The sequence below is a fragment of the Columba livia genome, chromosome 18, assembly GCF_036013475.1.
Source record: "Columba livia isolate bColLiv1 breed racing homer chromosome 18, bColLiv1.pat.W.v2, whole genome shotgun sequence".
Taxonomy (NCBI): domain Eukaryota; kingdom Metazoa; phylum Chordata; class Aves; order Columbiformes; family Columbidae; genus Columba; species Columba livia.
In genome coordinates, this window is record NC_088619.1 from 1732759 (window position 1) to 1755401 (window position 22643).

Sequence of the window (22643 nt, forward strand, 5' to 3'; positions counted from 1 at the left end):
GTCCTGAGAACCTCATCTCTCTCTGTCCAACCCTCCAGGGATGGTGACTCCAGCACTGCCCTGGGCAGCCTGTTCCAATGCCCCACAGCCCTTTGGGGAACAAATTGTTCCCAAGATCCAATCTAAACTTCCCCTGGTGCAACTTGAGGCCGTTTCCTCTCATCCTGTCACTTGCTGCTCTGGAGAAGAGACCAACACCCTCCACCCTCCTTTCAGGCACCTGTACAGCTGCAAAGGGACTCGCAGGCTCTGCCACCACATCACAGACATGCACAGCCTGCGCGGTACAGCCCCGGCCTCTGGTATTTTAACATGTTAGGCTGGGCCAGCTTGGCATTTCCAAGGAAATCCTCTGCAGGCTGCTGACAGGAGGTCAGGCTGGGTTGCTAACGAAGGGCTTTGTGTTTCCAGGCATCTGGTGCATCCTGCACATCTCGGGGTGCTGAGAAACAGCCTCTTGGGAAGGGAGAGGGACCCCTGCGGGAAACCTGCAGCTGGACTGAAAGTCCAGGACATGAACACGGGCCCAGAGAGGTGGAAGATGGAGACATCCCAGGCCAGGCTGGACGGGGCTCTGAGCAGTCGCCCCGTGTGGCGTTCAGACGGATGGATTTTCTTAGTTCTTGTGTTCAGTTCCCACACTCGAATGGTGAAACTATAAGAATGAATATAGTGGGATCAAATCCATTTATGCAGAAACCTCCATGAGGGGCTCTGAGCAATGTGAGCTGGGTGAAGATGTCCCTGCTCATGGCAGGGGCTGGACTGGATGAGCTGGGAAGGTCCCTTCAAGCCAAACCCTTCTGTGATTCTGTGATCACGGTAAGAAAGAAATACAGCGGACACCCTAGCAGAGCTTTTCCGTTGAAGGGAAAGAGTAATTCGATGGTGTTCTTTCATTTGAGCTCTGTGGGTGAAGGCCGGGCATGGGGGGACAGAGGGCTGTGCCTCACCTCCTTGTCGTACCTGGCTAACCTTTGCAGGTCTTCCTGCCATCGCCTGCTCCTGCCCTCGTCCTGGCAGCTGGCACTGAGGCAGCGACAGCTCCTGCTCGGAATAGCTCAAGCAGCGGAATATATGAAAGAGAAAACCACAAGTGGACAGTCTATTTGGACATGGGAGACATTTTCCTCCCGCAGCCAGAATGATGTCTGTACATCAGTGACCGTCCTGCGAGGGTTGCCTTGGCTGGCCGAGCTGCACCTGCACCTTCCTGTTTGGGTTTTCAACCGGCACGTCTCCCGTTGGGCTGGCCCAGGCACTCGGGGCGTTGGTCAAAGCTCGTGTGTATTCACTGCTCACAGTCTCACATCAGCCCTTTGTGGCAAATTGTCGAGGGTTAAGATTGCGGGGTGACAATAAAACCCTGGCAGATGTATTGTTAACCCCCTCTTCCCCCCGACTTCCTTTGAAAAGTTCATTAAGTTCATTTTGTCATGACAGTCTCCCAGGGCAGGAAAAATGGTACAAGTGCATCTCATGACCACTGTTTGTGGCTTAAAGACATCAACTTCGAAGAAGTTGTCAGGCGCCACTCGAAGAAGCTAGCTCTGGTTTCATCATCACTGTCTTGATCTGGAAGACACTTATTAAATACTGTTAGTATGGCAATTCACATCCTGCAGTTCAGTATTGAATATTTTCACCTAAACTCAAATCCCCTTGGGGTACACACCGAACTTCTCCATCCTTAAGCATCACCCACCAGGTGCTGCCAGGTCCCTGGGCAAAAACAATCCCGCAAATGGGCTTGCATTTGCCTGAGCCAGGATTAACCCAGACTGCCTCTCCTAACATGTTTTTCATGTGTACTACAGGGACTTTATCTCCTTCTACAGTCCGTAGAATTTCTGATTGGGCAGGCCCGGCTCGATTGGTTGATCCCCTGGTGTTGACCAACCAAGTGGCTTTTGCTAAATGTGAATCCCAGTTTTTAAAGGTTCCACCACCAAGTGCCTTTAGTGTAGTTTTTAGCAAACCATTGTACCTTTCCATTTTCCCAGAGGCTGGTGCATGATATGGAATATGATATACCCACTCAATACCATGTTCTTTGGCCAAATTGTCTATAAGACTGTTTTTGAAATGAGTACCATTGTCTGATTCAATTCTTTCTGGCGTACCATGTCGCCAAAGGACTTGCTTTTCAAGGCCCAAGATAGTATCTCGGGCTGTAGCATGAGGTACGGCATATGTTTCCAACCATCCAGTGGTTGCTTCCACCATTGTAAGTACATAACGCTTACCTTGATGTGTTTGTGGAAGTGTAATATAATCAATCTGCCAAGCTTCTCCATACTTATACTTTAACATCGCCCCCCATACCATACAGGCTTTAACCGTTTCGCTTGTTTGATTTCGGCGCAAGTCTCACATTCATGAATAACCTGTGAAATAGTGTCCATAGTTAAATCCACCCCTCGATCGCAAGCCCATTTATATGTTGCATCTCTACCTTGATGCCCTGAAGCATCATGGGCCCACCGGACTAGGAAAAGGTCACCTTTATGTTGCCAGTCCAAGTCCACCTCAGCTACTTTAATCTTAGCAGCTTGATCCGCTTGTTGGTGGTTTAGATGTTCCTCGGTGGCTCGACTTTTAGGCACATGAGCATCTACATGCCGAACTTTCACAGGCAGGCTCTCTAGCCGAGCAGCAATGTCTTGCCACAGTGTGGCAGCCCAAATGGGTTTACCTCTGCGCTGCCAGTTGCTTTTCTTCCATTGCTGTAGCCACCCCCACAAGGCATTTGCCACCATCCATGAGTCAGTATAGAGATAAAGTATTGGCCACTTCTCTCTTTCAGCAATGTCCAAAGCCAGCTGGATGGCTTTCACTTCTGCAAATTGACTAGATTCACCTTGTCCTTCAGTGGCTTCTGTAACTTGTCGTGTGGGACTCCACACAGCAGCTTTCCACCTTCGATGTTTTCCTACAAGACGACAGGATCCATCTGTGAACAGTGCAGACTGCTTATCAGTCTCTGAAAGAGTATTATACGGTGGTGCTTCTTCAGCACATTTAACTTCCTCCTCATCTGGAGACATCCCAAAGTCTTTACTTTCTGGCCGGTCTGTAATCACTTCTAAAATCCCTGGGTGACTGGGATTTCCAATTCGAGCTCGTTGCGTGATCAATGCAATCCATTTACTCCACGTATCTTCGGTTGCATGATGTGGAGAGGGAACCGTCCCTTTGAACATGCAGCTCAGCACCGGCAGTCGAGGTGCCAGGAGGAGCTGTGCTTCAGTACCGATCACTTCTGAAGCAGCTCGAACTCCTTCATATGCTGCTAGTATCTCTTTTTCAGTTGGAGTATAGTTGGCCTCAGATCCTTTGTATCCTCGACTCCAAAAACCTAAGGGTCGACCTCGGGTTTCTCCTGGTGCTTTCTGCCAGAGGCTCCAGGTAAGTCCATTATCTCCGGCTGCGGTGTAGAGCACATTTTTAACATCTAGTCCAGTCCGAACTGGTCCAAGGGCCACCACATGAGTTATCTCACGCTTAATTTGTTCAAAGGCTTGTCGCTGTTCATGGCCCCACTCAAACTGGTTCTTTTTACGAGTCACTCGATAGAGAGGGCTCACAATCTGGCTGTAGTCAGGAATATGCATTCTCCAAAAACCTACAAGGCCCAAGAAAGTCTGTGTCTCCTTTTTATTAGTAGGTGGAGACATTGCTGCAATTTTGTTGATCACATCCATTGGGATCTGACGACGGCCATCTTGCCATTTTATTCCTAAAAACTGGATCTCTCGTGCAGGTCCCTTGACCTTGCTTCGTTTTATGGCAAAACCAGCATCCAAAAGAATCTGAATTATTCTCTCACCTTTCTCGAAGACTTCTTTCGCCGTGTCACCCCATACGGTGATGTCATCAATATATTGCAAGTGTTCTGGAGCTTTACCTTGCTCCAGGGTGGTCTGGATCAGCCCATGGCAGATGGTAGGACTGCATTTCCACCCCTGGGGCAAGCGATTCCACGTGTACTGGATGCCCCCCCAGGTGAAAGCGAACTGCGGCCTGCACTCTGCTGCTACAGGAACAGAGAAAAATGCATTAGCAATGCACTGCGAGATGTCCATCCGTGCTTATCAATAAGCATTCCATTGCTAGTTTTACCAAAACATGTGTCTGGTTCTCCAGGAAAATGCAGTTAATATGAAGCTTTAGCTGACAGGCAAAATTCACTAAAAGAGAAACTGGTTTTTAACAAAACCAGGACAGAAGGGCTTCGGCCTTTCATCGCAGGCTTAAGTGCTGCAGCCAAGGCCGCAGCGTGGGCTTGAGCATGTAGTTTTGCCTTTTCTACCTCCTGTTGCGTGATCGGTACCCGTGTGCAAGCTTCCACCATCTCTGCTAGAGAAGCAGTTTTTCCCAAAGCGGCTAATATCTGTTGGCATTGGGTGTTTGCGTTCATCATGGCCAAATCTTTCCCCACAGCAGCTTTTGCCTCTGGAATCAGGTTAGGAGAAGCATCTATAGCTTCTTTTAAACGGTCCACAAACTTCATATATGGTTCCCCAGGATCCTGCTTTATTGTAGAATAGGGTGGCACAGGGTTACCTATATTGGGTAACTCACTGCTGCCAGAGCAAGCCCTTGCGTTTGCTGCAAAACCCTTGGATTATCATTACTATCACTGCTATACAATTCCCTTGTGCTTCCCTGTGGATCAGTAAGTCGACGCATATTTGCAAACCCATCTAACCCAGTCTCCAGCCCTTTTCCATACCACGATCTCAAATATTCATCTGCTCCTCTTACGGACCACATCCCACCTTCAACACATTGTCTAGCCCATTTTTGTGTTCGCTCCCTTTTAATACGGAGCTCCTCAGGAGTGAGGTCTAATTCCGCCCCCTCCCTTTCCTGTTTTCCCCGTTTTTCACATCCCCTGCCAGTTGCCTCCAGCCCGTCCTTCATCGCATCTGACGCCTTTTGATATGCTCTTAACCACGAAGTTTTACTGTTACCGCCATCTAGTCGCCTCACGGCGTCTAGAACTTCTTGCATCTGGCTCTCCTGCCGTCTCAGTAAGTCCTTCGGGCTCTGCACGTGGCTCTCCTGTCGCGGTTGAGACGGACAAGCGACATGGACCAAGTTCTTTCAAGATGAAAGGAATGGATGCTATTGATTGCTATAAGTGCATTTTTATACAATTCTACCAGTTCATGTGTCTTTTCACTATTGGTTACAAGTTACAGCACTAACATCTCACTGGTTAATTTTGCTATCATCCATGTTATTCTTCTATCCCCTTCTCTCTCACGGGTACATCTCTCCTTTCTCACGGGTACAACTCCATATCTCCGGATACTCCTTTACTCCCATCCTTCTCAAGGGTAAATCTTAATATCTTCAAGGCTTATCTCTACTCCCATATTTTCTGACAAGGATTCCACAAACCCGCTGTAGTTTCCCACACTCTCCTCCTGGAAGCCAGGGTGATTCTGCGGTGCTGCATTCTCGTGCTCCACCGGGTCCTCCGGCAACGGCACTTCAGCTGGATTAACCTGTCCAGGCTCGTTGAACCTTGCTGGTTGCTGCCGATGCTCGTCGGAGGCAGGCGATGGCTCAAAGGGCGCAGAGGGTATAATTTGCTCTCCACCCCAGAAATCCAAATCTGACACGGGACATACCAGCGGTATCGATTGTTCAGAGTCCTTGGAGGGGGGGCAGCACGCGGCGGGCGGCTCCGGGGGGACGGCGCACAGCTCCGGCTCCGCTGAGACCTCCTGCATCAGCCGCCTAACCTCCCGCCACGGCCCGGCGAGGTCGCAAGCCTCACGGCTGCCCCTTGTGACCGCGTCCCACAGTTCGGTCCCTGCGTCCTCCCGTGTACCGGGAGAAAAAAATCCGTCGTCGAAGGGGACACACGCCTTCCGCTGGGCGAATCGCAGCAGGCGCTTTAACGCGTCTGTTTCAAAATACCTTCCTGTTCGTGCATTCAGCTGCAGAACACTTTGCATTATGATTTTTTCTTCCGCGGATGCCGTGTTTCCCACGCCACCTGCTTCTCCGCAGGCCTGCTTTCCGCTATTCTTCAAGCGCAGGGCTAACTTCGCCCTCCAGGTGCCTTTCCTGGCGTCTTCACGTCCCAACGATCTTGCTTCGATACGAAGTATCACGTCGGGGTCACCAAAATGTTGCTCTTTCCACGCGAGACACGGAACCTGACACAGCAATGTGATGTTCACAGAGTTCGCTTTATTGCCGGAGCGGGCTGGCTTTATAGCAAAGCTGCCCTGTCCACGCGCCTTACAACAACGCTCCTTTAGTTTCTTCTGTCTCTGGCTTCACCTCTCAGCCAGGCTGGCGACAGCCCCATCCCCCCGGGGCGGGGGGGCTCTGCCACTACAGAAAAGCAAAGATTGGTAAGAAGAAATAAGGCAAAAAGACAAGGGATTACAATTACCCACAGTAGGGAAAAACCTGTTTATAGATCTTATGGAAAATAGCCCAGGAATTAAATGTCACCTCATGCTGGATATGTGGGGGGTCTCAAATGACTGATACATTGGACGAACCTCTTGTAAGCTAGTGTCGCGGGTAAATTCATCAAATACCTCTATTGCTCCCACTTGGTACCCAGGCCCACCTAATGGATATTGGTCTCGAAATGGTAGCCTGGTGGAAGAAAACAGGGTTCGTGATAGCATGTGCATTTCTGGGTTTACTGTTTGTGCCGTGTATGATCCTGTGCTTTATTCGGTTAATACATCCAGTAGTCCAAGGCATGCAAATCTCAGGCATGCCTATAGATCCTAAAAAGGCAACTTAGCAAGATTTGTCAGGAAGCAAAAATTCAATGGGCTCAGGCCTTGCCAATAGTGGTGTTGTGTATTAGAATTAAACCTAGGAGCGGAATGTCAGTAAGTCCATACGAAATTCTGTATGGCAAGCCATATGAAGCACCGGATCCAGATCCAAGTGTACATGTAAAAGGTAATCAGGACTTCTACAATTATGTGTTGCCTCTCGGCAGGACACTGAATCAACTCAGATCCGCACTAGTGTGGAATCGCCCACTAGCACTTGAGAATCCAGTACATGATACAGAGCATGGAGACACGGTGCATATAAGAACTTGGAATAAAGAAACTTTAAAAGAACGTTGGGACGGACCCTATCAAGTACTCTTAACCACATTAACCGCAATTAAGGTTGCTGGAATAGACTCCTGGATACACTACACCATTCAACACAAGATCGAGAGGTTTTTGACACCTGCTTTCTTGTCGGTGTCCTACTGAGCACTAGCACAAAGCCAAGAGTGTTGCTCAGCAGCACCAACCACGTCTGCCAGGAATTAGTCTTCAACATGAACCAGGGGCAGCAGAAGGCAATCACCAGCACCACAGACAGCAAAGGAGAAGTCTGCAAGATCCCGTAAGGCTGGAATAGACTGTTGGCATCTGCTCTCCACGGCAAAACCGGAGGAGAGCGTAGAGGGAAAAGACATGAAACTCATTGACCGTGAAAAATGCGTGGCGAAACACAGGAGGTTCTGACACAAAAAGACCCTCCCGGGAGCAAGCCATGACTTCTGGATCCAGCATCTCTGGCCCGGATGAAGGCTTGCCCATTGCCGTGCGGCCACTTGGGGTGCAAAACTGGGGTTTGAGGGGGGCTGTTGCCCCCCAGTGTCTTGCTCTGCCTGGAGATGTCTCTGCAGAGGTCCCTGGACAGGACGCCTCTTCCTCAGTCAGCGCTGGCAAAAGCCATCTGGGGACACGCTCCGTCCTCTGGAACTCTTCCTTGTGTGACTCGCAGCTCACGTGTGACAGCGCTGCTCCAAACTTGGCCATCTCCAAGGACTGGCTTTCTTTGGGATGTGGGGTTCACTCTCAGAGGAATCATGGCAGCCCTGCTTTCTGTGTTGGGGTCTCCCTTTCAGCTATGGAGCAGCTTCAGTTCCCAGTGCAAAAGGATCTTGCAATGGCTGTGTAGATAGCAGCACCGTTTCTGAAGCATCAGAGGAGATGTCAGAGCCATCAGGCTGAGGGACGGGAATGCCAGCAAAAGATGGCCCGTGTTTCAAAAGGGAGGCAGCCGTGCCAGCTGGAGAACCTCTCTCACAGCTCCATCCCCAGCAAAGAGCTGTCTCTAGAGCAGTTCGTGCTGCTTACAGGCAAGATCAGCCTTTGCATTTGAACCACCTTCTTGCACAGGTGACAGGAAACATACTCTGGTTTATGTCGTTCTAGCTGCAAAGGCCAGGACAGTGTTCATGAGGGAGCAAGCGATGAGCACATTTCCTGGTCAGCAGCCGCTGGCTCGTGCCAACGGTCAAGAGAGGCAGAAGAAATCCCTTCAGAACAGCTCCCTCTCAAAAGACATCCTTCTGCTTGATGAACCGCAGGGAAAGGCGTCCTAAACCAGGCACTTTGACCTTGTTTTCAGCCCAGGTTCCCAGTGCTGGTGCACTCGTGAGCCAGTCGCTGCACATCTGCCACCAAGGGGAATCGCCTCCGAGGCCAACTGTGCCATGGGGAAAGGAAAGGGTGAAACGTCGGGAGAGTTTGATTTAGTGCACAACACGGATAAAGCCATTCTCTCTGCCATTAAAACTGAGGGTATTTAATTCAGTGAAAGGAGATTTCATTCCCCATGACCTGTGCGATTGTCTTTTGAATCTGGGCACGGGCTGCAGTGACCTGCCACAACATTGGAGGTGTCACCAGCTGCATTGTGGGTGGTAAAGTGGGAAAGGCAGGAGGGAGCCTCAGCATCTCCCATCCCGTGGGTGACTTCATCACAAAGGACCAGGGCGGCGCCCGCTGGCTCCTGGGGCGGCTGTTGCCGGGCAACAGAGACACTATATTGTCCCCTGTCACCTGTGCCCCTCGCCCATTTGGTCACTGGCCGTGGTGGGATCACTTGCCGTGGTGGGATCACTGTGGTGGTGGACTCATTTTGGCAGTTGGATTGCTTTTGGTGGTGGGATCACTACTGGTGGTTGCATCACTTTTGGTGGTTTGATCGCTTTTGGTGGTTGCATCACTTCTGGTGGTGGGATCACTTTTGGTGGTTTGATCGCTTTTGGTGGTTGAACCGCTTTTGGTGGTTTGATCACTTTTGGCACTTGGATCGCTTTGGTGACTGGATCGCTTTCATCACTTGGATTGCTTTCGGCACTTGGATCTGTTTTGGTGACTGATCGCTTTCTGTGGCAAGAAGGAGCAGGAGAAAGGCTGCTGGCTGCCCATCCCTCCAAGATCACCTCTGGACAGAAAAGCTCCCGTCTTCCCACATCAGGCTCCGTGTTTTCCGGCAGAGCAGCAGCGATGGCCACACTCGGTCTGCTGGAGATGCTGAAGGCCGCCATCGGGACACCCAATTTGGGGGTTGTTGACTTCGTGGCGCTTCAGAAGTTGCTCGAGGCCATCATCGGGCAGCTGGGCCAGCTGCAGCTGTCTGTCCTGGAGCCAGGGCAGAGCCCGGCCCCCGGCCTGGCAAAGGACCAGGACAGCAAGGACCAGCCTGGCCAGGAGAAGGAGGAGGACGGAGCCCTGGGCACAGGGCAGCAGCTCTGGAAACCAGAGGAGCAGCTGGAGGGGACCGGGAGCAACTCCGAGGTCTCCTCCATGGCCAAGGAGCTGATGCCAACAACAACCAAGGAGGAGGAGAGAGCCGTCTCCAAGGTAGATGCTCTTGCTGGTCCCTGGGTGCTCCCCCACGAGACGCCCCCTCCTCTGGGCTCCGCGCTGCCGTCGTGCCGCCCTCAGCCCAAGGGCTGGGTTAAGCCCGAGCTCCCGCAGCAGAGCACAGCGGGGCCCAGGTCCCCAGGGACCCTCCCCTGGGCTCACCCCCCACCCGCTCTCCCAGAAAAGGGCTTCGCTCCAGCACCTGTGGGAGGAGATCAACAAGTTTAAGGAGGCGCAGTGCGGCCTGGCAGAGGACATGCGGGCCATGCAGAAGGCGCACTCTGGCATGGCAGAGGACATGCGCGAGATGAAGGAGGCGATGCAGGAGGCGCATTCTGGAATGGAACAGGACATGCGGGCCATGCAACAAGCGATGCAGGAGGGTCATTCTGTCATGGAAAAGGACATGAGGGAGATGCAGGAGGCCATGCAGAAGGTGCATTCTGCCCTGACAGAGGACATCCAGGAGATGAAGCAGGCACATGTCGGCCTGGCAGAGGACATGCATGCCCTGCAGGAGGCGCATTCTGGCCTGGCAGAAGACATCCAGGAGATTCAGGAGACACTTGGCCTGGTGAGCATCCCCTGATGCCCCCGGAGGGAGCTGGGCCCTCGTCCCTCCCCGCTCCTGCTGCCCTGTCACACTGTGCCCGTGCCCCACGGCCATCGGTGTCACCAGCGTGAAGGGCAGCAGGAGGGAAGAGTGGGAAGGGTGTCCCAGGAGTTGCTAAGGCGCTTTTGAACTAGAGAGCCCTCAAAATAGAACCATGGGAGGGGAAGGTGGGGAGACAAAGCTCTACCTGTGCAATTCAGCCGCGGCCCCCAGGCACAGCCCTGCCCAGCGTCCCTCTGTCTCCTGCCCCAGTTCATTTGGGGATACTCTTTAAATCCCGCTCCCACATCTGAACGGGTGTCCCTCTCCTCACCCAGCTCCAGGGGAAGCCCCAGGACGCTGCTGGGCTGCGCAGGGACAGGAGGCGGCTGCGTCCGCCGCTCCCTCGGGGACACCAGCCCTCCTGCCTCGGGGCACAGCCTGTGGGGTGGGGTGCTGGGCAGTGATGCTGGGGGTCCCATCCCTGGATGTCCCATCCCCCCAGCTCCATGGCCGGGCTGACTCCATGATCCCTTTGCATTTGTGCTCTCATGTTCAACACGAGTTTGGCCCCGCGAGATGGTGGTTTGGGGACAGGGACTGGGGACATGGCGGGGGGTTCTGGGGTCTGTCCTCATGGCTGCCCAGCTGCCAGTAAACCTGCTGCCCTTTGCCTCTTCTTCCCAGGAGGGCGGTGGGGGCCAGTCTGCCCCCTCCGAGCCCACCCAGGTGGCCGTGGACAGCCAGTCCAGGAGGAGCTCAGCACTGGGGCCGAAGGGACGTGGGACACGGCCTGGGATGGAGACCGGCAAGGGGACTGCAGGGTCTGGCTCCCTGGGGATGCAAGCAGGGACACAGGGGGAACCAGCGACCCCTGTGAAGTTGTCAGGCGCTCCCTCTGATCACACGAGGTCTATTGGTGCCGGCGCCACCACCGCGGGGATGCAGGCAGGATCACGGGGTACCCAGGCCAGCACCTCAGGGATGCAGCCAGGATCCCCTGGGACCCACACCACCACCCCTGGGGTGCAGCCTGGGTCCTCCAGCTCCCAAGCCACCATTCCAGGGGATGCCCAAGAGCCGGCCAAGCCCTGGGGCTCCACCAGCACCTCCAGCTACGAGTCGGAGATGCGGGAGGTTCTCTCCCAGGTTGGGCAGCTCGGCCACCTCTGCACTGGTCTGAAGGAGCAGGTGGAGCAGCTTAAATCTACCAAAGCAGAACATGCGGATCTTGAGAACTTGCGCCGGCTCTTCCCGAAGGGAGGTGAGAGCACGGGAGGACTGGCGGGGGTTTTTTGGCGTGGGGTCACCCTGGGTCAGGGGCTCGTCATGCTCAGAGACCCCCTCACCAACAGCACATCCCCTTGCACCATGTCCCTCTAGGCCGGGAGAGCATCACCAGCATCCTGGCCGACCTCAGGTGCCAGGTGTCCTTCCTACAAGACATGGCCAGGGCCCTCCGCGGGGAGGAGGAGAAGGTGAGCCGGCAGCAGTCCCCGAGGGGCTGCGGGGATGCCAGTTTGGGCAGGGAGGGGGCAGCCGAAGGGTCCCCGTGCCGGAATGACACAGGGGGCTGTGCCCTCACCGCCCCCACTGCCGTTCCCAGATCAGCAAGGTGGAGGATGCTCCCAGAAAGACGAGGGGGTCTGGAGCCGGCAGAAAAGCAGACGGCAGCGGCCAGATGACCCGACAGCCACGGTAAAAGGATGGGAGAGGGTTTCCTACCCCGCAGGGCTGCGAGGGAGCCTGGGGTCTGGGAGCATCCCAGTTTGGGGGCCGAGGGACACCCCCACGAAGGCTAAGCCTGCCCCTGCCCCCGTCTCGCTGGCCAGGCCCAAGGGACAGAAGGTCAAGGCAGAGCGCAAGGAGCTGGGGAAGCAGCAGGAGCCGACCCAGGCCGAGCTGGAGCAGTTTGCGGCCAAGTACGTGAATAACTTGGTGATGGAGGCAGCGCAGCAGCTGCAGGCAGAGGTGAGGCCCGGGGGCAGCGCTCCCAGCCCCCGCTGGCTCGGGGGGAGTCCTGGCGGGGTCCCGGCCACGTCCCCTGGCTGGATGGGGCCATGGAGCCTCCACGGCACCTGGGCTTGTGGGCGGCATCCAGCCCGGCTCAGAGCTGATTCCTCCTCCCCTGCCAGCAGCAGGACGAGCCGAGGGCGACGGTGCAGAGCGGGGGACACGAGCACGCAGGGTGCCACTTCTGCAGCCCGGACACCAGGGTGCTGCTGGGGAAGCTCCTCCAGCGCTGCGAGAAGCTCGAGGAGCAGGTGGAGTCCCTGGCCCAGAAGGCGGGCGGCAAGGTGGACAATTATCCGAAGTGGAGGAGACAGGTAAGGAGATGCGGTGTAGGGGGCTTGAGCTGCCAGGACCCCCCAGGCATTTCTGCTTTGCTCTAACGTGGGGGAGCCCCTCGCTGCCCCCCTAATTGGCTTGTCGGAGTCAGCAGCACGGAAGGGAATTAAAGCCTTGGAGCAAATGTCCTGCTTGCACTGAGGGCCCGTGGCCATCAGCCAAAATACCCTGGGTCTGCCCCCGTGGGGCAGCCACCCCCTTGCTCAGCACCGCCTTGTCCTCTTAGTCCCTGCAGCAGGACGAGCAGCTCAAGTGCCTCCAGACCAGCATCGTGCAGCTCCAAAAAGGCTATGAGAAGTTCAGCTCGGACCTTGCAAACCTCCAGCAGGATCGCCAGCAGGAGCAGAATGACGTCAAGGTGGGTGGCTGTGACCCGCGTGCAGAGCCCAGGCTGGGACCCCAAGGGGTCTGTCCCCCTGCCACCCTGCTCGCAGCCCTGCACAGCTTCCCCATGCCTTTCCTGGAGGTTTCTGATGGGGTGGGGAGGCAGGGGGTGCTCGGCTGGCCGGGGGCAGCTCCGACCCTGCCGTGGCATCACGGGCTGCTGTCTGCCTTGGAAGGCTCTGTCCCAGGCCCTGGGGAGGCTGGAGAAGAAGCAAGCAGACAAGGAGGAGCTGCTGGTTTTGGGAATCGATGAGGTACGGGCTCAAGGGGCCCCGGTGCCAGTCAAGGGTGTCCCTGGCAGGGTGACAAACACCCCTTGTCCCTTGGGTGCCGGCTGGCAGAACCAGCCAGGGGGAGGGAGGATTTCCAGCCCGGCTGCAGGTCCCTTGCCAGGTCCCTCTGTGACCCCGAGTCCCTTCGGCTGGTGGGACCAACGCCACGGGGGTGATGGGGTGAACAGGACCACGTAGCCACTTCCCCTCTCCTGTTGTCTCTGCATCCTGTCCCCACCGCTCTCCTGCCTTTCCCCGTTGCTAGAAAGCAGACAAAGGCGCCCTGGCTGACAAAGTCAGTCGCAGCCAGCTTGAGGCGTGCGAGGACCGGCTGACCAAGATGATGGAGGAGGTGACGAGCCGGGTGACGGGCCAGGAGAACGGCTGGCTCCAGTTCCAGAAAGAGCTGCAGAGGCAGATGGACTGCAAGGTGAGGGCTCGTCCTCTCCACGCAGAACTGGCACCTTGGGGCCTGGCAGCCTAAGGCAGCATCCTTGCGAGGCTCCCCCCTCCCGGCTGTGCCCCCAGGGACCGCCATGTCCCATCCTGGGGTAGCTGGCTGAGGGTGTCACCCGTCCACAGCTGGACCGCCGGGAGCTGGGGGCGTTCCGGAAGCAGCAGGAGGAGCGGTGGAAGAGCCTCAGCGGGCAGCTCCAGGAGAAGGCGCTGCAGGCAGAGCGTGACAATGCCGCTGGGATTAGGAAGTGAGTGCGATGGGGACAGTGGTGGCTTTGGCAGTGCTGGCCCTGTTCCTGCTGGCTGTCCCGGCTCGTGCCGGTGTGGTACCTGGCGTGGGAGCCATGTGGGCAGCGCCCCTGGGGATGCTGAGCAAGTGGCTGTGCCTTGTGCTCCTGCCAGCTGCAGCTTCGCAGCGATAGAGGCGGCACAATGAGGGGGCACGTGTGGGAGGAGCCCTCCTGAACCAGTCTTGGGGGGTGGGTGCAGAGGCTTTTTGTGGCTGGTGTGCAGGTGGGGCTGTGCCCCCCAGGAGCTCCCCAGCCCTTTTCTCCCCCCTCCAGGCAGCTGCTGCCCGGTTTCCATTGCCTGTCCTGTGACCGGCCCCTCAACATGCTGGCGCCTGGACCGTGAGTAACTGCCCCCCGAACAGGGAGCAGCCCCCGACCCCTCCCTGGCGTCGCGTGACACATGGGGTGCCACCTGCCGGGCACTGAGCACCCCCATGTCCTGTCCCACAGGGAGCGGACGGGCGAGTGCAGATACCCCACTGTTCCGCGGAGCTGTGGGGGCCCACACACCGTCACGCCCCCGCGCTTCCAGCCCCAACCGCCCAGCACCCCACGGCCGTCCCAACCCAGTGCCCGCCGCCCCAACAAGGTAGGGATGACAGAGGTGGGGAGGGGGATGCTGAGCCTGCGGGGGGATCTGTGCCTCAGTTTCCCCGGGGAGAGCTGGCTGGGGGAGGGATGCTGGGGGACGTGGAATGGGGCCCCGTGTTTGGGTCACACGCTGTCGCCTTCCCAGAAGGACGCGATGCAGCTGTCGGGCCAGGATGGCACTGATGGGAAGCGGCAGGACGAGCAGCTCTCCATGATGGGGGGCTCTCAGCTGCCCACAACACCAACGGCCACCCCAGAGACCTCGACCTCGAGGAGCCAGAAAAGTATGGCCCTGTCAGGGCACCGGGGGGCAGAGGACACCCCGCTGTCTGGGGGGACGGGTCTGTGCCCACAGCTGGGCAGGGTTGGACGGGGGTCTGGGGTCTGGGCTGGGCTGTGGGGGCAGCACTGGCTGCTGGGGCAGCCAGTCCCTGTGGTGGAGCTGGAGGGAGCTGGGGCGACATGTGGGGTGGTGCTGGGCAGTGGGGGACAACAGCCTGTGTGCTTCAGGGTGGGGGCAGGACCCTGTTGGTGGGTGTCTGTGGCTGACCCTGCCCCTCGCCCCCAGGCACCGCCTCCCCGCTGCTGTTAGCCGTGCTGAAGCGCCAACCAGCCTCAGCTCCCGGACGCCTCACCCAGGCACCGAAGCTGCTGCCACACCGCATTAAATCAGCGCCCTGACAGCCGGGCAGGACGGGGGTCCCGGCCCCGGTCCCACCGCCCCGGGCGCTGAGCCGGCAGCGGCTGCAATAAATGGCGATGGGCAACCAAGCGCCGGTGTGGTCTGAGTGGGGGTCCCTGGGGCAGGATGGCAGAAAGCCCCCTGTGTTTGCTTTTTCAGGAGAAAAATAAGTGCTAAAAAGGCGCTTTGGGGGTGCCCAGGTGGATCCAGTGGTATCCAGGGTCCCCAGAGGGATCACGGGGAGCAAACCAGTGGGCACCAGGGCAGAGCCAGCAGAGGCCCATCCTGCACCCCGGCTGGGGCTGAGGTGTCCATGGGCTTCAGAAGCACCCCCTGGCACTAACTGGGGGGACGGGGTGAGGGGGGAGCCAGGGGGCTGTGCAAGAAGCCGGGCTGGCTGTCGGCAGCCGGAGGAGGGGAGCGCTTTGCTCTGGGTCGGGGGATCCAGAACTGGGGGGACGCAGCAGCTTCGTGCCCCGCCCCGGGGTGCCCGCAGCCGCCGTGTCGCAGCGCTTTGCAGTCGCAGGAAAGCACCGGGCAGCTCGAGTTGATGGGCGCTCAGATTCCCCAGCCAGGCGATGCCGGCGGTGCCAGCCCAGCCACCCAAGGCCCGACAAGAGACAAGGGCTGTTCATACAGCCAAGCAAAAGTGTGGCCCGTGGGCAGGCGAGCTGCCAGCCCTGCCTGCCCTGCCTGCACAGGCAGGAGGAAAGCCCCTGAGCAAACCTCCTGCATCCCAAAACCGGGGATGCTCAGCCCAGCAGAGCTGGCACTCTGCACTCTCCAACTGAAGCGGAGCAGCTGAGACCGGGGAGTGGACCAGACATGTCCCCGATGGAGCCACGTGCCAGGGGGTTCCCACCAGCCCCCCAAGGGCGGTGTGTCACGAAGAGTCCTCGCAGGTTCATTTAAGGGACAACAGAGTCCAAAACAACTTTCATTAAACTGGCGAGGAACAGGGTTTTAGCACTCCAAAGTGACTTAAATAAAGGTTTGGATATCAGCTGAGGAAAATTATTTGAGGGGCAGCAACTGATACAACCAATCAGGCGGTTCACAGCGTGCATACATGGGGCTTCACTCAAAAAAATGCCGGAGCTGGCCCTGAGTCCTGGAGAAGTACACACTTGCCTAACACGGTGCGGGATTATTTTAAAGAGATAAAGTACGCGTGCAAATGCACACGCAAAGTTACTCGTGCATATGTGCACGGTAGGAAAATACACCCGTGATTCGGCGAGGGTAAATTTATACGCGCTCAAATGGAGTGCGGAAAGTTATACGTGCATATGTGCACGGAAAGTATACTACTCGCAGTCTTGCGAGAAGTTTTACTTACATCCGTGGCGGCGAGGCAAGCGGAGTCTCCATCCCAGGGAGGGGGCTCTCCTGGCGGCAGTGGCTAAGCTCGTACTCCGAGAGACCCCCACACAAAATGGGGCCGGGTCTCAACGAGCGTCCCGTTTTTATCTGATCAGATCTGACTGTAGGCACTCTAGAAGCTTCTCTGCACCCCCCACACTGGCTGCGGGTGCCCCTGAAGCCTTACCCTGGCCGCTGGCGCCCAGCGGCTCGGCACTCCCCTCTCCCAATGTCCCAGGAGCCAGGGTGCTCCGGGCCAAACAAAAGAAGCTGTTAGCCTCAAGTAGCAGAGAAAAGGGGGAGATGTGCCATCCTGAAGGAGGGAGGGGGGTTTGCATTCTGCCACACAGTGCTGGGGTGCTGCCTGCCCGGCCAAGCTCTGCCCCTCCACCCAAAGCCCTGCCAGCTCCCCCTCCCCGAGGCTGCCCCCTCCTTGTCCCCTCTCCTCCTTCCCCCCAGCCCCTCAGGGCGTCCCCAGCTGCTGACAGGGTTCCCCAGAGCATTCTGCCCCTATCTCCCCCATGGAGCTCCCCAAAAGGCAGAGCTTGGGCTCCCCAAGGACCTGTCTCCAAGCCTGGGCTGGCAGCAGCTGCTCAGAGCCAACAGAGAAAGCACAAACCAGCACGTCAGGGCAGGGCTCAGAGCTCCAGCACCCCCGGGACCCCCCAGAGCCAAGACCCCTCTCGCCTGTCCCACCACCTCGCCTGTCCCAGCCCCGCTCTCCTGGCAGCAGAGGGAGCAAGGCCACCCCCGATGGCCTTCAAACAACATGAGCCACGGACTCGCTTCTGATTTTTAACATCTTGTTTAGACAGATTAAATAAAACTAAAATCAGGTGGCAGTTCATGGCAGATGCAGAAAACCACCTGAAGGGAGGAAATTCAAAGCAAAGGCTGCAAGTTTGGGGTGTTTTTTTCTGTTTGGTCGGGTTTGTTTGTCTCTCTGTGCCCAAGGAACCTGCGTGTTTGGGAGCAGAGGGCATGGAAATCCTGTGCGCAGTGCTGCAAGAGCTGGTGACTTTGCTACAGGGAAATTAAAGGCAATGAGCTCCCCCAGCAGCGCCAGAAACCCTGACCAGGGCAGGTCCAGCCCCTCAGCAGCTCCTCTGAGCGCTTTGCAAAGTTTCATGGCAGCAGCAGTTTAATTGCAGCAGCAAGTCCCTGGGGAAATGTCACCCCACAGGCGTGTGTCCCTGAGCATAGGGGGCTGCCACGCCAGGATCAAAGTGCTGTCCTGTCCTTGTCCCTAAAATGGATGCAGGTCCGCAGCACACTGGCCTGTGCCCTGCAGGGATGTGACATGCACTCAGCCACAGGGCCTGAGGCCACTGGGTTGGGCTCCCATGGCACCATCCCCTGGTGGCACCATCCCCTGGTGGCACCATCCCCTGGTGGCACCATCCCCTGGTGGCACCACCAAGACCAGCACGGCGCTCACCCTTGGGCTCCGTGAGGGTGGCCGGGACAGTGAGTTCGCCCACCCAAGGGAGGTCAGAGCTCAGCTGAAGGCAGGAGGTGGGTGACGGCAGTGGGGCTGGAGGGACAGCGGGGCTGGGGGCATTTGGCAGGGCAGAGCAAGGCCCATGGGGAGGACGTGGCACAGGAGAGGGTGCTGGGAGCTGGGGGTGCTGGGAGCAGCAGGGGGTCCCAGTGAGTGTGGGGGGCACGGGGTGCAGCTGGGATGTGTGGGGCAGGGGGTGCGGTGGGTGCGGGAGGTGCCGGTGGGTGCGGGAGGTGCCGGCGGGTGCTGGAGGTGCCGGTGGGTGCTGGAGGTGCCGGCGGGTGCTGGAGATGCCGGTGGGTGCGGGAGGTGCCGGCGGGTGCTGGAGGTGCCGGCGGGTGCTGGAGATGCCGGTGGGTGCGGGAGGTGCCGGTGGGTGCGCGAGGTGCCGGGGGGTGCTGGAGGTGCCGGTGGGTGCGGGAGGAGCCGGTGGGTGCGGGAGGTGCCGCTGAGCCACTGCACCACCACGGTCATGCAGCAGGTGTTCCCGTGGTTCCGCAGCCCCTGCGCGCTCATGGCCCCGGGCGGGCGCTGGGCACCCCCCGCCGCCGGTGCCGGTGCCGCTGCGGGGCCGGAGGGGCCGGCCGGGCGGTTTTGTGCGCGGCCGGCTCCTCCCCCGGCCGGGCTGGGGCTGCGAGCGGGGAGAGGGACGGGAGGAGGAGGAAAAGGACGAGGAGGACGAGGGAGCGGGAGCGGGAGCTGCTGCTGCCGCTGGCGGCGGGCGGCACCGGCTGCCCCGGTGTCCCCAGCATCACCGCGGGTACCCCAGCCTGATGTCCCCAGCATCACCCCAGGGTGTCACAGCATCGCTGTGGGGTGCCCTGATCCTGCCGCCTCGGGGTGCTCTTAGCTGGGACAGTGGCACAGTGGCCACCTCTGCACCCACCACACTGAGGTTTTGAGACCTAACGAAGCTCCCTCCACAAAGAGCCGCAGAACAAGGGTGGCCACCCCAGCGCTGGCACAGCCCGGAGGCTTTGGCTGCCTCCTGCCCACCCCACACCAGCTGGCGCCATGTGTGGGTGCTCGTTTGGGGTCCGGCAGAGCTTGGCTGGGGAGGGACAGTGTCACCTTCCGCCCGCCGCAGGGATCAGCCCCTGAGCCTTCCCTATGTGCCCAGGGGGACACGGGATGGCTGAGGCCACTGGGTCATCTCCTTTTCCCCACCTGCAGCGCCGCCAGCAGAGGAAACCCACTCTGGTTCTGACAAGCAGTTTTCAACCGGATCAGTCCCATGGTCCAGCTGGATCCGTCCCACAGCACCACGCATGTGGCACTGGCTGTTTCTGCAGCAACTCGCCCTGGATGGCAACCCGGTGGCAACGTGTGGTTCTTCACACAGCTCTGAGAGACTCGCAGCCCCAACCAAGTCCAGCCATGTGAGGCTGGGACCCGCCTGCCTGTGCCAACAACCTGGAGGTGAACCCTGGCCCGGGTTGCTTTGACAGCTGCCAGCACTGCTGAGATAACAGCCCCAGCGCTGCCCTGTGCCCGGGAGCCTGGGGATGCCAGGCTGGTGGCCGCCAGCGGTGAGCATGGAGGAGGGCAGAGAGGCCGCGGGCAGAGGGCTGTGTGCTGCTGCTGGGGCCAGGCGTGATCTCAGACAAAACCCATCATGGCCTGGCCATGCCGAGCAGATGGAGGGGGCTCAGCTGCCCGCGGATCCTCCAGGGACGGCTCTGCCGCGGGTGCCCAGGGTGCCGGCAGCTCCAGAGCTGCTGAGCCAGGGAGGAGAGAGGCCTGAGCCCAGCTGCAGTTTTTCTCCCCACCGCAGCGAGCCCTGCTGGGTACGGGATGTCCCCTGAGAGCCTGGTGCTGGTGGGGGACACCCCTTGCCCCCCTGCCAGGCCTCCCGGGGGAGCAGCCCCCTTCTGGGAGCCATTCAGCCTGGGCTCTTGGACTTTTCTCTCCCTCCAGTGAGATGGAATGAAGGTGGGAAGCAGCCCTGCCTGCTGGGAGAGAATTCGGACCTTGGGGAGCAGCTCCTGGGCTCAGCAGCACTCGGGCTGGGCAGGATGGTGGGATGTGACGCGGTGACTCTGTGCAGGATCTGGCCCCAGAGAACCCCCTGCACTGCGCCGGGCTGGCTGGACGCTGCCGGCACCGCGGGAGGGACTCGCTGGCTCAGGCAGTCGGACAACAGCATCAAAGCTGAGCTGAAACTCTGGCCACAAACCTCTCCAACTCAGAGGTTTCACTCTCAAACTGGCTCTGCACCCACAGTTAAAGCTCATTTCTCAGCAGCCTCCTGAGCGGACAGCTGGGAAGTCCATCCTTACAAAGCCAATACATAAAATGCTCCTCTTGGAAAAGTGTCTTTAACATTAGGTTCCCTTCTCCCGTGCTAATGTCACCATCCATAAAGCAACGTGCCAAGATCTCCTGGCTCTGCCGGCAGCTCCAGGCTCTGCTGACAGCACCGTGCTGCTGCAGCCCCTGCAGCAGGGGATGGACACTGGCATCCCCCGCAGCATTTGCATCAGGATAGAGGCATTTTTTCTCTCTGAATTATTTGACAAAGGCAGGTTGTGCTTCACACACCGTGGGAAGAATGAGGTTTACCCAATCTAGAAAGCTCTGGCTCACTGAAAATAGCAGTGCCTGTTGTTTCTCTCCAGCTGGTTTTCGCTGGACACTGGAGCCCGGCAGCATCCCACCCGAGCCAAAACAGCGCTGGTGGGAGCGAGAGAGGGAACCTGAGCGGGGCTTAGTGCTGGACTGAGTGGAACCAGAAATCCGAAGCAGCTTGACAATGAAAGCAGGAAAAGCCTAAAGAAAAAGCAAGGGGAGCCGGACAGTGAAAGATGCAGGAGCCAGACTGAGAGATCAGAAACCAGCATTTGTTGGAAGGAGGTTGGTAGAAAGCAAGACCTGATGGACACATGAAAGGGAAATAGTCTAAAATGCGACAGTGAATTCATGAATAACCTGTGAAATAGTGTCCATAGTTAAATCCACCCCTCGATCGCGAGCCCATTTATATGTTGCATCTCTACCTTGATGCCCTGAAGCATCATGAGCCCATTGGGCTAGGAAAAGTTCACCTTTATGTTGCCAGTCCAAGTCCACCTCAGCTACTTTAATCTTAGCAGCTTGATCTGCTTGTTGGTGGTTTAGATGTTCCTCGGTGGCTCGACTTTTAGGCACATGAGCATCTACGTGCCGAACTCTCACAGGCAGGCTCTCTAGCCGAGCAGCAATGTCTTGCCACAGTGTGGCAGCCCAAATGGGTTTACCTCTGCGCTGCCAGTTGCTTTTCTTCCATTGCTGTAGCCACCCCCACAAGGCATTTGCCACCATCCATGAGTCAGTATAGAGATAAAGTATTGGCCACTTCTTTCGATCAGCAATGTCCAAAGCCAGCTGGATGGCTTTCACTTCTGCAAATTAACTAGATTCACCTTGTCCTTCAGTGGCTTCTGTAACTTGTCGTGTGGGACTCCACACAGCAGCTTTCCACCTTCGATGTTTTCCTACAAGACGACAGGATCCATCTGTGAACAGTGCATACTGCTTATCAGTCTATTATACTCTTATCAGAGTATTATACGGTGGTGCTTCTTCAGCACGTGTTACCTCCTCCTCATCTGGAGACATCCCAAAGTCTTTGCTTTCTGGCCGGTCTGTAATCACTTCTAAGCTCCCTGGGCGATTGGGACTTCCAATTCGAGCTCGTTGCGTGATCAATGCAATCCATTTACTCCACGTAACTTCGGTTGCATGATGTGGAGAGGGAACCGTCCCTTTGAACATCCAACTCAGCACCGGCAGTCGAGGTGCCAGGAGGAGCTGTGCTTCAGTACCGATCACTTCTGAAGCAGCTCGAACTCCTTCGCATGCTGCTAGTATCTCTTTTTCAGTTGGAGTATAGTTGGCCTCAGATCCTTTGTATCCTCGACTCCAAAAACCTAAGGGTCGACCTCGGGTTTCTCCTGGTGCTTTCTGCCAGAGGCTCCAGGTAAGTCCATTATCTCCGGCTGCGGTGTAGAGCACATTTTTAACATCTAGTCCAGTCCGAACTGGTCCAAGGGCCACCACATGAGTTATCTCACGCTTAATTTGTTCAAAGGCTTGTCGCTGTTCATGGCCCCACTCAAATTGGTTCTTTTTACGAGTCACTCAATAGAGAGGGCTCACAATCTGGCTGTAGTCAGGAATATGCATTCTCCAAAAACCTACAACGCCCAAGAAAGTCTGTGTCTCCTTTTTATTAGTAGGTGGAGACATTGCTGCAATTTTGTTGATCACATCCATTGGGATCTGATGATGGCCGTCTTGCCATTTTATTCCTAAAACTGGATCTCTCGGGCAGGTCCCTTGACCTTGCTTCGTTTTATGGCAAAACCAGCATCCAAAAGAATCTGAATTATTCTCTCACCTTTCTCAAAGACTTCTTTCGCTGTGAATTATTCTCTCACCTTTCTCGAAGACTTCTTTCGCCGTGTCACCCCATACGGTGATGTCATCAATATATTGCAAGTGTTCTGGAGCTTTACCTTGCTCCAGGGTGGTCT

The 22643-nt window shown here is 57.3% G+C and overlaps 1 long non-coding RNA gene across 1 annotated transcript; it reads left to right on the forward strand.

Annotated features, from left to right (window-relative positions):
• The first annotated feature begins 14733 nt into the window (after positions 1 to 14733).
• On the forward strand, positions 14734 to 15355 carry LOC135575682 (uncharacterized). Its single transcript, XR_010466912.1, has 2 exons — positions 14734 to 14868; positions 15153 to 15355. It is a non-coding gene; the product is annotated as an uncharacterized LOC135575682 (long non-coding RNA).
• The last annotated feature ends 7288 nt before the right edge of the window (positions 15356 to 22643 follow it).